This window comes from Salvelinus alpinus, chromosome 3 (genome assembly GCF_045679555.1).
Source record: "Salvelinus alpinus chromosome 3, SLU_Salpinus.1, whole genome shotgun sequence".
NCBI lineage: Eukaryota > Metazoa > Chordata > Actinopteri > Salmoniformes > Salmonidae > Salvelinus > Salvelinus alpinus.
In genome coordinates this window covers 93,466,396-93,485,942 of record NC_092088.1, presented here as the reverse complement: position 1 = coordinate 93,485,942, position 19,547 = coordinate 93,466,396, and the positions used below count along the sequence as shown (strand labels likewise).

Below are 19,547 nucleotides of genomic sequence, written 5' to 3'. Positions count from 1 at the left end.
GGATCCATAATAAACCCCAGGAAGAGTAGCTGCTGCCTTGGCAGGAACTAATGGGGATCCTTAATAAACCCCGGAAGAGTAGCTGCTGCCTTGGCAGGAACTAATGGGGATCCATAATCAACCCCAGGAAGAGTAGCTGCTGCCTTGGCAGGAACTAATGGGGATCCATAATAAACCCCAGGAAGAGTAGCTGCTGCCTTGGCAGGAACTAATGGGGATCCATAATAAACCCCAGGAAGAGTAGCTGCTGCCTTGGCAGGAACTAATGGGGATCCTTAATAAACCCCAGGAAGAGTAGCTGCTGCCTTGGCAGGAACTAATGGGGATCCATAATAAACCCCAGGAAGAGTAGCTGCTGCCTTGACAGGAACTAATGGGGATCCATAATAAACCCCGGAAGAGTAGCTGCTGCCTTGGCAGGAACTAATGGGGATCCATAATAACCCCCAGGAAGAGTAGCTGCTGCCTTGGCAGGAACTAATGGGGATCCATAATAAACCCCAGGAAGAGTAGCTGCTGCCTTGGCAGGAATCGCCCCACTGTCATCATGAATTGCTTTGAGAGGGTAGTTAAGGATCATATCAGCTCCACCTTACCCGACACTCTAGACCCACTACAATTTGCATACCGCCCCAATAGATCTACGGACTACGCAATCTCACTGCACACTTCCCTCTCCCACCTGGACTAGAGGAACACCTAGTGTTGTGCCCCCCTGTGGTGTGGCCGGGGAATGCAGTTAGGCCGCAGTGCCACACCTCAAGCCACTCAGCCTTGTTAGGCTGCAACACACCTGGGGCTTATAAGGGGATGTTTCAGTTCAGCACAGGAGAAGCTCTTGGCCGGATGCTGAGCTTGCCTGACATTTGGTGGAAGTCCACGGGCATGGACTTCTGACTGCAGAAAAGCCGGAAAGGACAATCGGTTGGATATCAGCCCAGCTATTTAGTCTTTAAGTTAAGTTCCAGCCTAAGTTAAGTTTATCCCCTGTTTATCCCCTGTTTATCCCCTGTTTATCCCCTGTTTATCCCCTGTTTATCCCCTGTTTATCCCCTGTTTATCCCCTGTTTATCCCCTGTTTATCAGCGCATTTGTAACAGCTGTATATTCGATCAAATAAGCCTCACGTAGCAAATCTGTGCGTAAATACAGCCGGATATAAAGTAATCTTGTCCAAGAGAGATTGGCATAGTTACCAAAACGTCACGCCAGAGTAAGCCTATACCAAACACAGCCCTTATTTGAAGTGTTTCTAAAAAAATTACCTATTTTGGAAAAATGAATGGTGGAAAAACAATTGGAACCATTTCCTTGTTTGACTGCTAGGTGTTATGGGTATTATGACACCTCCACTGTTGGGCTCTATAATGAATGCACCACAGAGTGTGGTCTATATAAGCTACCATATGCATGATTCATATTCAGAGCGTTGTTCATATTCTTGACTGAAACTGTGGATTGGCTGACAGTAAGCTACAGGGCCAGTGGCAGACCTTACCTTACCGTGAGGGCCGGGGGCAGACCTTACCGTGAGGGCCGGGGGCAGACCTTACCGTGAGGGCCGGGGGCAGACCTTACCGTGAGGGCCGGGGGCAGACCTTACCGTGAGGGCCGGGGGCAGACCTTACCGTGAGGGCCGGGGGCAGACCTTACCGTGAGGGCCCGGGGCAGACCTTACCGTGAGGGCCCGGGGCAGACCTTACCGTGAGGGCCCGGGGCAGACCTTACCGTGAGGGCCCGGGGCAGACCTTACCGTGAGGGCCCGGGGCAGACCTTACCGTGAGGGCCCGAGGCAGACCCTACCGTTAGGGCCTGGGGCAGACCTTACCGTGAGGGCCTGAGGCAGACCTTACCGTGAGGGCCGGGGGCAGACCTTACCGTGAGGGCCGGGGGCAGACCTTACCGTGAGGGCCGGGGGGCAGACCTTACCGTGAGGGCCGGGGGCAGACCTTACCGTGAGGGCCGGGGGCAGACCTTACCGTGAGGGCCGGGGGCAGACCTTACCGTGAGGGCCCGGGGCAGACCTTACCGTGAGGGCCCGAGGCAGACCTTACCGTGAGGGCCGGGGGCAGACCTTACCGTGAGGGCCGGGGGCAGACCTTACCGTGAGGGCCGGGGGCAGACCTTACCGTGAGGGCCCGGGGCAGACCTTACCGTGAGGGCCCGGGGCAGACCTTACCGTGAGGGCCTGGGGCAGACCTTACCGTGAGGGCCGGGGGCAGACCTTACCGTGAGTGGGTCTTGAGCTTTATCCAAAGTATTTGCTTTCTATTTTGCAACTGATATTGTTTTTGTTGTGAAAATAACACAGGATGAGATGATAGTTCAACAGTCTTGCCGTAAATAAATAACTAAATAGACAGAGTTTGTGCATATTGTCGAAATATATTGTTTAATATAAGGACTTGAGAAATTGAAAAGGATATCTTGAAAAAAAACTGGTTAAAAACGTCAACTGAAAAGCGTGAAATCCTTGGAGAGTGATTAGTCTCTGAAATGAAAGACAGTAGTTGTGAATTAAAATTCACAAGAAAGGTCTGTTGTTGCCCTCGTGTTGTGCAGCTGTGGCTCAGAGACCCAGAAGGGAGTATGCCCTCAGCACAGACCGCCACAAGGTGCTCTCTGGTTGGGGAAGCAGAGCGGGGGTTCCCCTCCCCCCTGCTGTGGAGCTGCCTACTACCCATGATGAATGAGAGAGAGACCCATCTGCCTCAAGGAAAAACCCATCTGCCTCAAGGAGAAACTCCCTCAAAACACACAAACACAGACATGCATGCGCACTCACACACCCACACACAGAAGAGAGTGCTGAGAGTAGGCCTACTGTAAATACACAACTAATACAAACACACACACAGAGGGGGTGGTTGTTTAGCAACAAAACCGCCGCCTATGCAACTTAGGGGCAAAACAGACGGGTTGGTTAGACTGCTGACAACATGTCAACTAGATTTAGTCTCCAGTGTTTATTGAAAACATAAATCAAGTTGCACAATGAGCACTTGTTGTCTCTCAGATACATCGTTACAGTTGTTGGTTAGCTAGCGAGCTAATTTTAGCCATAAACCAAAACACCTCAAAACAAGATGGGGTGGCAGGGAGCCTTGTGGTTAGATTGTTAGGCCAGTAACCGAAAAGTTGCTAGATCAAATCCCTGAGCTGACAAGGTAAAAATCTGTTGTTCTGCCCCTGAACAAGGCAGTTAACCCACTGTTCCCCAGTAGGCCGTCATTGTAAATCAGAATTTGTTCTTAACTGACTTGCCTAGTTAAATAAAAAATGAAGAACAAGATAAAAGTAGCTGAATCGAGCCACTTACGATTCCCCACATGCCACTTTCTTGTCATTGTTGCTATCTGACCGTTTAGAATTACAACACCACACGACCTTCTGACCCATGGTAGTGTGCGCGTCCTTTTTGTGACGTTCTCAGCTAACCCGTTCTATAGGAACCATTCAAAAAAAATCCATTACAATAGGATACATTTTACATTTGTCTTTTTTTTTTTATGACTTGAAACCTACATTTCGATGTTAACGAGGCGCCGAACTAATCAGGGACATTTGCATGATGGATGAGCATGTCATTGAGCTGGTATCACTGTAAATCATTAGGCTATTGTCAATGTCCAATACACCTCCCGGTCCTGGAATAAACCACACAGGATGTGTTCTACCTGTAGTTCTCGTCTGTATGTCCTCGTATCTGTTAGATGATGTGTTCTACCTGTAGTTCTCGTCTGTATGTCCTCGTATCTGTTACATGATGTGTTCTACCTATAGTTCTCGTCTGTATGTCCTCGTATCTGTTAGATGATGTGTTCTACCTGTAGTTCTCGTCTGTATGTCCTCGTATCTGTTAGATGATGTGTTCTACCTATAGTTCTCGTCTGTATGTCCTCGTATCTGTTAGATGATGTGTTCTACCTGTAGTTCTCGTCTGTATGTCCTCGTATCTGTTAGATGATGTGTTCTACCTATAGTTCTCGTCTGTATGTCCTCGTATCTGTTAGATGATGTGTATTTATGTTTGCACAGAGCCACAACCAACATTTCCCCACAGGGATAATAAAGGCATTGTATTTTTTTATAGACACATTCAAAAGGCCAACAAATAGATTGAAGAGAAAGTGTCTAGTAGAGAGATGTGATCTTCCAGTCAGTCAGTGTGGTTTTTACGGAGGCGTTGTCGAACTGAAAATAACACCTACTTACTTTTCATACAGCAGTACACCAGCGGGTTAGATCTGCTTCTCAAATGGCACCCTATTCCCTAATTAGTGCACTACTTTTGACCAGAGCCCTATGTGACCTGGTCAAAGGTAGTGCACTATATAGGGAGCCACGACCCACGTGTTCCCCCACCACTACATTAGCATGGCAGAGATAGTCACCGTAGCACACTGAGCATAGTGAGCACAGCTACGTGAATTTCAACATGTCCCTGTTCAGAGAGAGAGAGAGGGGGGAGAGAGAGAGACAGAGAGAAAAGGTGGAGGGGTGAAAAGAGCGAAAGAGAGAGAGAGAAGAGAAAGCGAGAGAAGAGAGAGAGAGCGAGGGGGAGAGAGGGAGGAGGGGGGAGAGAGAGAGAGAGAGAGAGGGAGGGGGAGAGAGAGAGGGAGGAGGGGGGAGAGAGAGGGAGGAGGGGGGAGAGAGAGAGGGAGGAGGGGGGAGAGAGAGAGGGAGGAGGGGGGAGAGAGAGAGGGAGGAGGGGGGAGAGAGAGAGGGAGGAGGGAGGGGGGAGAGAGAGGAGAGGGGAGAGGGAGGAGGGGGAGAGAGAGGGAGGAAGGGGGAGAGAGAGAGTGAGGAGGGAGAGAGAGAGGGGGAGAGATGGAGGAGAAAGAGGGGAGGGGGGAGAGGGAGAGGAGAGCGAGAGAGGGGGAGAGAGAGAGGGGGGAGGGGGGGGGAGGGGGGGGGAGAAAGGTGCCTACAACTTTATTTGTTGCTGTTCTAAAGTCACTGTGTTACCTGCTCTGTGTAGTGTGTTGTGTGTGGTGCCTGCTCTGTGTAGTGTGTTGTGTGTTGCCTGCTCTGTGTAGTGTGTTGTGTGTGTTGCCTGCTCTGTGTAGTGTGTTGTGTGTGGTGCCTGCTCTGTGTAGTGTGTTGTGTGTGTTGCCTGCTCTGTGCAGTGTGTTGCCTGCTCTGTGTAGTGTGTTGTGTGTTGCCTGCTCTGTGTAGTGTGTTGTGTGTTGCCTGCTCTGTGTAGTGTGTTGTGTGTGTTGCCTGCTCTGTGTAGTGTGTTGTGTGTGTTGCCTGCTCTGTGCAGTGTGTTGTGTGTTGCCTGCTCTGTGTAGTGTGTTGTGTGTGTTGCCTGCTCTGTGTAGTGTGTTGTGTGTGGTGCCTGCTCTGTGTAGTGTGTTGTGTGTGTTGCCTGCTCTGTGCAGTGTGTTGCCTGCTCTGTGTAGTGTGTTGTGTGTGTTGCCTGCTCTGTGTAGTGTGTTGTGTGTGTTGCCTGCTCTGTGCAGTGTGTTGCCTGCTCTGTGTAGTGTGTTGTGTGTGTTGCCTGCTCTGTGCAGTGTGTTGCCTGCTCTGTGTAGTGTGTTGTGTGTGTTGCCTGCTCTGTGTAGTGTGTTGTGTGTGTTGCCTGCTCTGTGTAGTGTGTTGCCTGCTCTGTGTAGTGTGTTGTGTGTGTTGCCTGCTCTGTGTAGTGTGTTGTGTGTTGCCTGCTCTGTGTAGTGTGTTGTGTGTGTTGCCTGCTCTGTGTAGTGTGTTGTGTGTGTTGCCTGCTCTGTGTAGTGTGTTGTGTGTGTTGCCTGCTCTGTGTAGTGTGTTGCCTGCTCTGTGTAGTGTGTTGTGTGTTGCCTGCTCTGTGCAGTGTGTTGTGTGTGTTGCCTGCTCTGTGTAGTGTGTTGTGTGTGTTGCCTGCTCTGTGTAGTGTGTTGTGTGTGTTGCCTGCTCTGTGTAGTGTGTTGTGTGTGTTGCCTGCTCTGTGTAGTGTGTTGCCTGCTCTGTGTAGTGTGTTGCCTGCTCTGTGTAGTGTGTTGTGTGTGTTGCCTGCTCTGTGTAGTGTGTTGTGTGTGTTGCCTGCTCTGTGTAGTGTGTTGTGTGTGTTGCCTGCTCTGTGTAGTGTGTTGTGTGTGTTGCCTGCTCTGTGTAGTGTGTTGTGTGTGTTGCCTGCTCTGTGTAGTGTGTTGTGTGTGTTGCCTGCTCTGTGTAGTGTGTTGTGTGTGTTGCCTGCTCTGTGTAGTGTGTAGTGTGTAGTGTGTTGCCTGCTCTGTGTAGTGTGTTGTGTGTGTTGCCTGCTCTGTGTAGTGTGTTGTGTGTGTTGCCTGCTCTGTGTAGTGTGTTGTGTGTGTTGCCTGCTCTGTGTAGTGTGTTGCCTGCTCTGTGTAGTGTGTTGCCTGCTCTGTGTAGTGTGTTGTGTGTGTTGCCTGCTCTGTGTAGTGTGTTGCCTGCTCTGTGTAGTGTGTTGCCTGCTCTGTGTAGTGTGTTGTGTGTGTTGCCTGCTCTGTGTAGTGTGTTGTGTGTGTTGCCTGCTCTGTGTAGTGTGTTGCCTGCTCTGTGTAGTGTGTTGCCTGCTCTGTGTAGTGTGTTGTGTGTGTTGCCTGCTCTGTGTAGTGTGTAGTGTGTGTTGCCTGCTCTGTGTAGTGTGTTGCCTGCTCTGTGTAGTGTGTTGTGTGTGTTGCCTGCTCTGTGTAGTGTGTTGCCTGCTCTGTGTAGTGTGTTGCCTGCTCTGTGTAGTGTGTTGCCTGCTCTGTGTAGTGTGTTGTGTGTGTTGCCTGCTCTGTGTAGTGTGTGTTGCCTGCTCTGTGTAGTGTGTTGCCTGCTCAGTGTAGTGTGTTGTATGTGTTGCCTGCTCTGTGTAGTGTGTTGCCTGCTCTGTGTAGTGTGTTGCCTGCTCTGTGTAGTGTGTTGCCTGCTCTGTGTAGTGTGTTGTGTGTGTTGCCTGCTCTGTGTGTGTGTTGCCTGCTCTGTGTAGTGTGTTGCCTGCTCTGTGTAGTGTGTTGCCTGCTCTGTGTAGTGTGTTGTGTGTGTTGCCTGCTCTGTGTTGTGTGTTGCCTGCTCTGTGTAGTGTGTTGCCTGCTCTGTGTAGTGTGTTGCCTGCTCTGTGTAGTGTGTTGCCTGCTCTGTGTAGTGTGTTGCCTGCTCTGTGTAGTGTGTTGCCTGCTCTGTGTAGTGTGTTGCCTGCTCTGTGTAGTGTGTTGCCTGCTCTGTGTAGTGTGTTGCCTGCTCTGTGTAGTGTGTTGCCTGCTCTGTGTAGTGTGGTGTGTGTGTTGCCTGCTCTGTGTAGTGTGTTGTGTGTTGCCTGCTCTGTGTAGTGTGTTGTGTGTGTTGCCTGCTCTGTGTAGTGTGTTGCCTGCTCTGTGTAGTGTGTTGTGTGTGTTGCCTGCTCTGTGTAGTGTGTTGCCTGCTCTGTGTAGTGTGTTGCCTGCTCTGTGTAGTGTGTTGCCTGCTCTGTGTAGTGTGTTGTGTGTGTTGCCTGCTCTGGATTTGTTTTACTTGGGCATTACTTTGCAGTGAGCTGTTGCAGTTGCAGTGCGTTCTGTGTGGTACATACAAAGGATGTATCTAACGTATGCATCAAACTGTGTGTGTTAAAACAGCTTGACAGAAACGGTAGCAGAAGGCGAATGTTGAACTTTTGTTGCCCACATATCCAGATGAAGCTGCATACCATTTTGCGCGAGAAACACTGTCGGTGTGATCAAGGTGTATGTAAAATGTAGTTTATGACGATAACCTGTGTGCATGCAGCATTAGCCTACCACATATGTCCCTATAACAAATTATTACATCAAGGTATTTTTACTAAAACTCACTCCATCATTTTTGTTTACCTGCCTTATGAATTTAAAAAAGAAATATATATATATATTCCTGAGGGGGGTAAATATCCCTAACAAAGGCAACGTCATACCTTATTTTTTAGGAGGAGTCTGGTTTTCCAGCCGTCAATCATCAAAGCTGTGTCACCGGTGCGAGGAGGAAGGCTAAGGAACTCTCGATGACAGAATCTAAACTCTAAACTGGAATAAACCTCGTTTGTCCTCGAGGTATTAGTGAAAATTTCGCTTAAAAAGTGAAGTAATCAACGGTGGGCTTATAGCCTATTAGTCATTGGACGATACGTCTACGGAAAGTTTGAACGCTACCTTTTACAGCACCGATGTCAGATGCGCCATCTCCATGCGCGAAAGGGTTGCACTTTTCTGAAGGAGAGTTTTCGTTTTTTTGGGGAGGCGACTTGGAGACAATTAACTTCATGATGAGAGAACGAACCTGGGTTTAGGATTCAAAGACAAGGTAGCTATGATTGTTTACGATTATTAATGTGATTTATCAGCCAGATTGAGAGGTTACTAATCTAGTTTCTCCAATATCCAGTCTGAATATTTCGTTTTTGTCAAACGTATTTCTGATCGCTTGACGCACGTCTTTGCTCACTCCGTCCATTTCTCTTGGATTTTCGGAGTTCGCTTGTGCGTAGTGGTTGCATCACAAACATATGCTCTCTGTGGAAATCAGTCATATGGTCAAATATTTTCCTAAGTTAATACGCAGACGTCTCGTTGTCTTCATGGGCATATTGCAAGTTTATTTTACTAAGTACGATAAAGAGGAGGAGCATAATGAAACCCGTAGTGGGAATTCCTTCCCTACAATAAGTAGTCTATGCTTCTAAAATACTGTCGAGACCGGCTGTAGAGTGATTGGATTATCAACAGTCACTCAACAGATGGACAGTTCAGAGGGCAACGAGTAGGATACAGAACGCTCAGATAGAAAACCAACGTACAGAACAGCTGAGAACCCGCTCTACACATAAACAACAGGAGAGACGAGACAGACAGCTCTATAGGCTACTTTTCTATCGTCAGAATGTTGCATCCCACACAGAATAAGCAGTAGTAGTCTGGAGAGTTCACTATCGTGACATGACGTTACTGTAGTAGACGGAGCGTCTCTGGTGCAGTGAGTACACAATTCTCAGATATTTTTGTTGTATAAACAGGCACAGTTCTATACATACCATCTCCTAAAATATGCACCCCATTGCCACAGTTTAAGACCCAAATTGTCTGTTTTTCATGGGCTGTACAAGTTTCAATGGGGGAATATCCCTTTTTGAGATAACATAGTTAAATAAACCCTGCTAGCATTGTCTTTTGGTGACATTTTTACCACCAAGGTCATTTTGTAACTTTTGAGTCAACCATTACACCTGGAAATGCCTGGCCGTTTGGGGGAGTGTCTTGCATAAGTATCCAGGTTGGAATAGACTTGGCACACATGTACCTAGTTCCAAACCCAGAGTGGAGATGTCCACTAGAGTGACTGTGCTGCGTGAAGGGAGCTGTGTATACTGGTAGAGCGAGACAAGTAGAAGGATCCAGACAGAGAGTGACTGTGCTGCGTGAAGGGAGCTGTGTATACTGGTAGAGCGAGACAAGTAGAAGGATCCAGACAGAGAGTGACTGTGCTGCGTGAAGGGACCTGTGTATACTGGTAGAGACAAGTAGAAGGATCCAGACAGAGAGTGACTGTGCTGCGTGAAGGGACCTGTGTATACTGGTAGAGACAAGTAGAAGGATCCAGACAGAGAGTGACTGTGCTGCGTGAAGGGAGCTGTGTATACTGGTAGAGCGAGACAAGTAGAAGGATCCAGACAGAGAGTGACTGTGCTGCGTGAAGGGAGCTGTGTATACTGGTAGAGAGAGACAAGTAGAAGGATCCAGACAGAGAGTGACTGTGCTGCGTGAAGGGAGCTGTGTCTACTGGTAGAGAGAGACAAGTAGAAGGATCCAGACAGAGAGTGACTGTGCTGCGTGAAGGGAGCTGTGTATACTGGTAGAGAGAGACAAGTAGAAGGATCCAGACAGAGAGTGACTGTGCTGCGTGAAGGGAGCTGTGTATACTGGTAGAGAGAGACAAGTAGAAGGATCCAGACAGAGAGTGACTGTGCTGTGTGAAGGGAGCTGTGTATACTGGTAGAGCGAGACAAGTAGAAGGATCCAGACAGAGAGTGACTGCTGCGTGAAGGGAGCTGTGTCTACTGGTAGAGAGAGACAAGTAGAAGGATCCAGACAGAGAGTGACTGTACTGCGTGAAGGGAGCTGTGTATACTGGTAGAGAGAGACAAGTAGAAGGATCCAGACAGAGAGTGACTGTGCTGCGTGAAGGGAGCTGTGTCTACTGGTAGAGAGAGACAAGTAGAAGGATCCAGACAGAGAGTGACTGTGCTGCGTGAAGGGAGCTGTGTCTACTGGTAGAGGGCGACAAGTAGAAGGATCCAGACAGAGAGTGACTGTGCTGCGTGAAGGGAGCTGTGTATACTGGTAGAGAGAGACAAGTAGAAGGATCCAGACAGAGAGTGACTGCTGCGTGAAGGGAGCTGTGTATACTGGTAGAGCGAGACAAGTAGAAGGATCCAGACAGAGAGTGACTGTGCTGTGTGAAGGGAGCTGTGTATACTGGTAGAGCGAGACAAGTAGAAGGATCCAGACAGAGAGTGACTGCTGCGTGAAGGGAGCTGTGTCTACTGGTAGAGAGAGACAAGTAGAAGGATCCAGACAGAGAGTGACTGTGCTGCGTGAAGGGAGCTGTGTATACTGGTAGAGAGAGACAAGTAGAAGGATCCAGACAGAGAGTGACTGTGCTGCGTGAAGGGAGCTGTGTCTACTGGTAGAGAGAGACAAGTAGAAGGATCCAGACAGAGAGTGACTGCTGCGTGAAGGGAGCTGTGTCTACTGGTAGAGGGCGACAAGTAGAAGGATCCAGACAGAGTGACTGTGCTGCGTGAAGGGAGCTGTGTATACTGGTAGAGAGAGACAAGTAGAAGGATCCAGACAGAGAGCGACTGCTGCGTGAAGGGAGCTGTGTATACTGGTAGAGCGAGACAAGTAGAAGGATCCAGACAGAGAGTGTGTGCTGTGTGAAGGGAGCTGTGTATACTGGTAGAGCGAGACAAGTAGAAGGATCCAGACAGAGAGCGACTGCTGCGTGAAGGGAGCTGTGTATACTGGTAGAGCGAGACAAGTAGAAGGATCCAGACAGAGAGTGACTGTGCTGCGTGAAGGGAGCTGTGTATACTGGTAGAGAGAGACAAGTAGAAGGATCCAGAGAGTGACTGTGCTGCGTGAAGGGAGCTGTGTATACTGGTAGAGCGAGACAAGTAGACGGATCCAGACGGAGGAAGACTGATCTGATACAGAGGTAGAGGGAGGAGTCTGAAGCTAACACAGATACACTGTGAACCAGAGTTCCCAAACAAGGAGAACCTGGGAAGACCCAAATCCGCTGATGAGGAAAGCAACGTCGGTGTGCCTCTAACAGCTTCCTCCACTGTCCCCCTTAGTGGGATCAAACCAGGAGTCCTCTGACTGCCCTCCTTCACAGCCTATCCAACCTGTTATGCTATATAGAAAAGGACCCAATTTGCCAGTTCCGTTAGCAACATTTCAAGTCGGCTGTGAAGTGGTCTTGCAGCATGTTATCTCTGTTACAAAGGCAGACCCAGCGATATGTAGCAGTGATGTACTAGTCTGGTGTGTTTAGGGCTGAGGAGACGCACCCTACCTGATGCAGTGTGTTTTATGTAAATGACCTGGTATTATTCATATTCAGTTCGTCCTTAGTTTGTTCAACTGGTGTTTCCAAATCATTAGTCAGTGACGGGCTGACCGCAGCCGGGGACAGGTAGTTCCAACAGCCCTCGTGGCCTCAGGCAGCTGGAGTTGTGCCTTTTAGGGCGGGGCAGCTGGCTGCACTTCCATGATCAACTGACTCTCTCAAATTCAGGAATTTAACATGATGACGCAAAGGCAATTAACACCTGACAGAGAGAATATTGTCAGGGTTCTCTCACACACACACACACACACACACACACACACACACACACACACACACATTCCTTTTACAGAGACGGCTGACCTAGTGTCTGCCTGGTTGTCTAGTAGAGGTTGCTCTATGCAGGTATCGGTGTAAAACACCACAGGAGAACTTTGGTCAGATGTTTTTAATCCAAACATACTTCAAATACACTAGTGAGTGTGTCCATTTTTATTATGTGTATGTGGTCACCTGAGGGAATTGAACCCTTGACCTTTGGCTGCACTCAGAACCACATGAGTACCACCAATAGGGCTGGGCGATATGGCCCATATATCATATTTCTAGATTTGTCTTTATTTTGATTGTATGGCGGTATGTTACTCTGTTCTATGTTTCTGAATACGTTTTATGACTGGTGCATGGACCCTAGACCGGCAACAAATGAATTATAAGTGCTTTTAAATGGTCTTTCTCCATGCTGATGGGTTTTCCACTCAGCCAAGCTAGGACAGAACTGACAGCTAAGTGGTCCAATTTAGTTGAACTTTTCAGTTATTTAACAGTGTATAAAAAGGTATTTTTGTTCTAGAGGGTATTGTACCAGTCTGTAGATCCATACCTGTTTACTGGGATTGATGATATATGGTCCTCCTTGTATGTGGCTTCATTCATGTGTAATGAATCCTCCTGTTATTATTTTAGGAAGGACTCGGGCAGAAAGCATTTCTCAGTGATGTCTACACCCTTTAGATTCACCACGTGACAAATACAAGTTTTATTACATTTTAATATATCTCCAAGATCTAACCACCAGTATGTGCTGTGTGCTCCTATCTGACTGCCATCCATACAAGGCTTTGGCTACACTGCGCTAGATTGAGAGGGATGCTAACTCGATCAAACTGGATTTCTGCATCAGACAGGCAGAGTATCCTAATGAAGACCTTTTGAGGAACATAGTGTGACCCGTTTTAGTTACATTATATCAGACTAAAGGAACAGGGAAGTGTTAAAACGCCTGGTCAATATCGTTATAGCCTCATGTCGTTCCTCTTTTATACACACGCAGGAACAGTTAGAACAGGATGTTTGGTGGCTGTTCTACTAGAGCCAACAATCCTTAGTGTTCTTAGAGATGACTTATATGAGCTGTCTCGTCTAGAGTCATGAAACACAGACACCGGTGAGGAGAGAGATGATGGTAGGAAATCCTGCTTCCGTGTGTTCTGGTAGAGAGGGTGTGAGAGAGTAACCACTAACATGTCTTGTAAATGTTCATTTGAAAGGTGATTGTTGCAGTAGTCCCACCACCTTCTACTAACAGGTTTTATCCCGTGGCTGTTCAGTGTCTTGTTTGACCGGCCGTCTACTCACTCTGACTACTTCTGGGGCTGGGTTGAGGCAGCAGGATATTGGGCTTTGGGGAGGGAGAGTGTTTTGGGAAAACACAAACACATGAGCAAGCGCAGTCCACACACCCTTTAAAGATGGCCAGACATGCTGCACAGAAGTTGCACAAACCGTGGCACAAACACTTGGCAGATCAGGCCACACATACTTTTGGAGCGGAGACAGTGTCCGCTATATCTGAAGTGTGATAGATGTATTGTGTGTATCCCAGGCTTCGTCCCAAATGGCATCCGTTTCCCTAAATAGTGCACTACTTTTGACTAGGGCTCTAGGGCCCAGTTCCCAAGAACACGTGCACTGAGTGTACAACACTTTAACGCCTTCCTAATATAGAGTTTTTCGGGTTTCCTGCTCGGGTTTCCTGCTCGGGTTTCCTGCTCGGGTTTCTTGCTCAGGAAACTTCAGCCTTATGTCATTTTATATTCTATTCTACGTCTTTACTAACATAAGTTATGAGCCCATTTAATTGTTTTATTTATTTGTTAATAATGATATATATTTTAAATATTTTTTACTTAACCAACAATGCAGTTAAACTGTGTTAAGGGCTTGCAAGTATGCATTTCACTGTAAGGTCTACACCTGTTGTATACGGCAGATGTGACACATTACGATTTGATTTAAGTATTTAACGTTAAATAATTTCTGGGATATCACCTGATCTCTTTCCCAGAGCTGTTGGGCAGAATCCCAGAGGTTTTCTAGCACATTCCAGGAGTGTATGACTGCTTGTTGTGTTTCTAGGAATACCATTGGGCCATGTCCGTACAGTACCATTGGGCCATGTCCGTACAGTACCATTGGGCCATGTCCGTACAGTATTATGGCTTCGTGTGTGTTACTCTTTGTAAATTAAAAAAAAATTAAAAAAAGACAAACCTTTTATTTTGTAATGGATAAAATACCATCAAATTATTGTCCATATTAATTGTAACTGTTCAGGTGTAATGTTTCAAAAAACGTTTTCCAAGACCATTAACATTTTTGTTATCATAACGATTTCTCATTACTGTAACATGTTCATAACCTGGATTTAATTTAAATTATTTATGTTATAAACTATTATTCATATAAAGAAAGATTGTCCTGTGAATGAACTCATCCGGATTGACTGACCTTCATGTCTTAAAGTAATGGACTGTCGTTTCTCTTTTTTAATTTGAGCTGTTCTTGACATAATATGGACGTAGCCCTATTTGGTAAAAGACTATCCTCTGAATAACACCCCTAACCATCACAACACAACTGATTGGCTCAAACGCATTAAGAAGGAATTAAATTAACTTTTAACAAGGCACACCTGTCAATGGAAATGCATTCCAGGTGACTACCTCATGAACCTGGTTGAGAGTGCCAAGGGTGTGTGAGTGTGCAAAGGGTGGCTACTTTTTGAAGAATCTCAAATATCAAATCAAGTTTATTTTATATAGCCCTTCGTACATCAGCTAATATCTCGAAGTGCTGTACAGACACCCAGCCTAAAACCCCAAACAGCAAGCAATGCAGGTGTAGAAGCAATATATAAAATATATTTTGATTTGTTTAACACCTTTTTGGTTATAGCTTTGATGTCTATACTATTTTACACTGTAGAAAATAGTAAAAATTAAGAAAAACCCAGGAATGGGTTAAATGTATTTTCTAGCTCAGTAAAGTTACTTTAAGATGATTTTATCCTGAAATGCCATTATCATGGATATTTACTTGGTTTTGTGCTGTAAATGCAACACAGCTGGAGACAGTGACCAGGTAAACAACACCTAAGCATGGATCTCTGTAAACCAATATGTCCTTTGTGTGACCCAAACAGTGAGAGGTGCTGACTAACAGTCTACTGTAGGCTATTAAAATAGACCCCAACAGAGTCTAGGCTATTAAAATAGACCCCAACAGAGTCTACTGTAGTCTATTAAAATAGACCCCAACAGTCTACTGTAGGCTATTAAAATAGACCCCAACAGAGTCGACTGTAGGGACGGACCCCAACAGTCTACTGTATGAGCTGACAGTCATTTGTGGGTAAATCACCAATGTCTCAGCATCCTCTTATATGCATCTGTGAATATCAACGTTTTGTCAGATGTTTTCCCACCTCAACAGTAGTGTTTGTTTATTTAAACTTTAACTAGGCAAGTCAGTTTAGAACAAATACTTATTGACAATGACGGCTTATTAAAAGGCAAAAGGCCTGCTAAAAATATAGGACAAAATACACATCACGACGAGACAACATGAAGAGAAACACATGACAACACAGCACCATGGCAGCAACACATGACGACACAAGCATGGCGGCAGCAACACAACATGGTAGCAGCACAAAACAGGGTACAAACATTATTGGGCCCAGACAACGGCACAAAGGGCAAGAAGGTAAAGACAATACATCACGCAAAGCAGCCATAACTGTCAGTCAGTGTCCATGATTGAGTCTTTAGTGTCATGTCAAGATGAGTCCACTTCGCAGGTCAACAATTACAACATTGTGCTATATGACTTAACACCCAATGAGGGATAAGATGCGCGCCACAAATCAGGAAATGACTTGGTGCTTATCTTTTCTAATCATTTAGGATTGTTGACATACAGCTGGATCGACAGAATAGATGGTCTAGGATGAGGACATTTGTTGACAGACCACTTTCAAGTTCTGAAACACTTAAAATCAAGCGTTTTATGTTATGTACTTTTTCTTTAATAGCCTCTAAATCAGGGAGGTCAACTTTTATAGGCCCACGGATCAATTTCCAGAAACGGGGCCCCCGACCTTTTGGAACGCAGTTAGAATAGTAGACTAGACCAAGTGCCATTTTGAAATGTGTTTGTCCATCAGCAGTTACTCAGTCATGTCAGCTGACACGTTTCTGTTGTTGATTTGTAAGTTAGTCTCGTAGTGCTGAGTGATTAACCAACCTCTCTTTTTTGGAGGGGAGGGGTTATTAAACAACTCATTGACAGACATCGGTTCAGTTTCTTGGATTCCATTTTGTTTTTTGTGTGAGCCCAGCGCTAGATTTCATTCACCAGAGAAATCAAGTCCAGAACGATGTGGGACGCTGGGCTGAAGGGAGTTGTTTTCATTAAGCAAATATTCACCCTAGTTCAGTGTAGAAACTTTGTAATTAATTACAATAACCATAATCCATTGCGGCAGTTTTTCCCAGCTCAGGGACGAAGAGGCGACCCGAGAAGTTTCACTCTCGCCAAAATCTGGCCTAAATAAACCCAATGCGTTTCTATAGGCTTATATTGAACATAAAGTTGTCTCCTGCCTTTGGGACAACGACTCCCATTGTTAGGGCAGAGACGTGAGCATCTCCTCATGGTATACACTGCTCTGGATGGATAGGCCTACACTTTATTTATGCCTGCTATGTTAGGTTATTTACACACAGACTTCGAGAGAGGAATGAACACAACGACGAGAGAGACAGAGAGAGAGAGAGGGACTGAGACGACAGTTTGTGAAAGTATACCTCATCTACTTTGAAGAACTAGTGAAAGGATTTTGTCAGAATTATTTCATATACATTTGACTATTTCATAGTAATTTCCTATTTTTCTATTTGGACCTGACAGACAATGGAATATTTTCAATGTTTTGGCAATTAAATGTTCACTAATTTTGGCTTTGGAATTTCCATTAAAAAGCTAAAATCATTAACGTCATTATTTCATAATACATTTATGGGAAAAAAATTAACTTCCAGGATACGTCCACCATATTGCTTAAATGTCACATGATTAACTTCCAGGATACGTCCACCATATTGCTTAGACCTGTCACATGATTAACTTCCAGGATACGTCCACCATATTGCTTAGACCGTCACATGATTTCCAATAAGTCCAGATGGAGAAGAGATGAAGCCACTTTAGACTGATGCACAATGGGAGAATCTCAATTGCATACTCTTCTCGTACTCTCCCTCCTCGCTTCCTTCTCAAAACCCATTGGAGGAGAAGGTCAGAGGGGAGAGACATCTGGCTTTCTCATCCAATGGGTTTTTGAGGAGGAGAGAGGACGCGAGGAGTATCTAATTGAGATTCTCCCATTGTCTGGCTGGACAACTCTCCTAACACGCTTCATTCAGCATGACATCATTCTGCTTAGACTCCACTTGCATTGCACACTACGAAAAATTATATTTTGCATTTCAAACTACTCCATTTTATTTGTATTCTTCATCAGCCAACAGTCAGAGCTGTATTATGGTCAGAGGTAATGAGGGTGTGTGTTTGAGTTAGACTTCCTTCCTGCTGTTATCTCGTATAATTGTTTAATGAGGTCTTTGGCCGCGACTCCAGTCTTCAGAGACTGATTTAGGACTTATTCAAATTGAAGAGATTTCTAGCAGAGGCACCGTGATGAGATTCAAATGTACATAATATTAACATCAAACTTTTCAATTTACATTAGCAACGGACTGTCCTGTGCCTGCCGAGAGAGAGTTTGGGGGCTTGGCAACGGACGTTCTTGCACTGTAGTTTTAAAATGTACTGTAAATATCCCAGTAACGTAGACAACTAGCCAGTAGCTAAGCACGCTTACAACAAACTATTCCACTATGCAAGCAACTTTTCATCTCAGCCATATTACACTCTTGAATAACGCAACAATTCACAAGCATGTGCAAACAATTAAAGGGTTTATGTTCCTGTCGCTAACGTTACACTCATTACTTTTTATCATTTACATTTACATTTAAGTCATTTAGCAGACGCTCTTATCCAGAGCGACTTACAAATTGGAAAGTTCATACATATTCATCTTGGTCCCCCCGTGGGAATTGAACCCACAACCCTGGCGTTGCAAGCGCCATGCTCTACCAACTGAGCCACACGGGACCATTATCTTCGAGACGAGAGCACAGTTACTACAGCGAACCACGTCTTCATCAAGTAACGTTAGCCGATCAAAAATTAGTGATTAGCTCCACCTCTCATACAAATATAAAGTACAGTAGGCCTACCTTACAACATTAGAACAAACCAGGCTCCATTTTTATCAATATCATGCAAGTCATTACATATGGTAAAGTAAACTCCGACTCAAAACGTGGGTAATTCGGTGTGAGTTGACATCAGCTGTTTTACATGGCTCACTGCAGCCAGACAAAGCACCGAGGACTCTTTTTTTAAAATTATTTTTATAAAAAATAAATTTAAGCTACTGCAAAAATGTCAGAATGTAACAGGCTGTTACTGCAATTTCAGTTAAAATCTCGATTTAAAAACAAGTCTCATATCTATACATTTTCAGCTGTTTCAAAAACATTTACTCTGCTATTAAGATTTTTACTGTAGGAGTGTTGTGCTCAATGAGACTGTGTTTCTGCTGCTCTGAGGGGAGTGACTGGAGGAAGGATCACCCATAACCCCCGGAGGTAGTGGTCGAGACGGAGGAAATGATCACGTTTACGTTACAGTCATGTCTCTGGAATCTCCCGAAAGGACTAGTTGACTATTTTACAACTTGACATTAGATGGTTCCTCATTCTGAAGGTAGTAGATGAACCAGGAGAAACTGTCATCCATTGTTCAGTTCTCTTTAAACAGCCGTTACATACTTCATGCTAACTTTAGCTACCACTAGCTAACAATCAATGGACATGGTGGGGGCAACTGGGTGGGGACAACTGGGTGGGGGCATCTGGGTGGGGGGAAACTAGGTGGGGACTAGAATGGAAATAGGTCTTGGCCTAAATTCACAAAATGTCTCAGGGGAGGGGGGGGTGAGTGTGTGACTCACTGCCATCAGTCTGACAGTGTGTGAATAGTGTGGTCCACTCTACACATTTTTGGTGTGCTGACACAAACCTAGACCTCGGCCTACGTCTCTCTATCACCCTTCGTCATTTGTGGTTACACACTTATAGTAGGGTTACACACTTATAGTAGGGTTACACACTTATAGTAGGGTTACACACGTATAGTAGGGTTACACATACACATGTATAGTAGGGTTACACATACACATGTATAGTAGGGTTACACATACACATGTATAGTAGGGTTACACATATACATGTATAGTAGGGTTACACATATACATGTATAGTAGGGTTACACATACACATGTATAGTAGGGTTACACATATACATGTATAGTAGGGTTACACATATATACATGTATAGTAGGGTTACACATATATACACGTATAGTAGGGTTACACATATACACACGTATAGTAGGGTTACACATATACACACGTATAGTAGGGTTACACATATACACATGTATAGTAGGGTTACACATATATACATGTATAGTAGGGTTACACATACACATGTATAGTAGGGTTACACATATATACATGTATAGTAGGGTTACACACTTATAGTAGGGTTACACATATACA

The 19,547-nt window shown here is 45.5% G+C and overlaps 1 protein-coding gene and 1 non-coding gene across 3 annotated transcripts in view; one reads left to right on the top strand and one right to left on the bottom strand.

The window, feature by feature from the left end:
- The first annotated feature begins 7,861 nt into the window (after positions 1–7,861).
- b3gnt2b (UDP-GlcNAc:betaGal beta-1,3-N-acetylglucosaminyltransferase 2b) overlaps positions 7,862–19,547 on the top strand; it is a 30,763-nt gene continuing 19,077 nt past the window's right edge. The window contains exon 1 of one of the 2 annotated variants that reach the window (XM_071394517.1): positions 7,862–8,244. The gene's annotated coding sequence lies outside the window, so the exon portion shown is untranslated. Of the gene's footprint in view, positions 8,245–8,480; positions 8,914–19,547 lie in introns of those variants that run through there. The other variant, XM_071394518.1, reaches the window with a different exon arrangement.
- trnaa-ugc (transfer RNA alanine (anticodon UGC)) lies at positions 17,959–18,035 on the bottom strand. The gene has a single exon. It is a non-coding gene; the product is annotated as a tRNA-Ala (tRNA).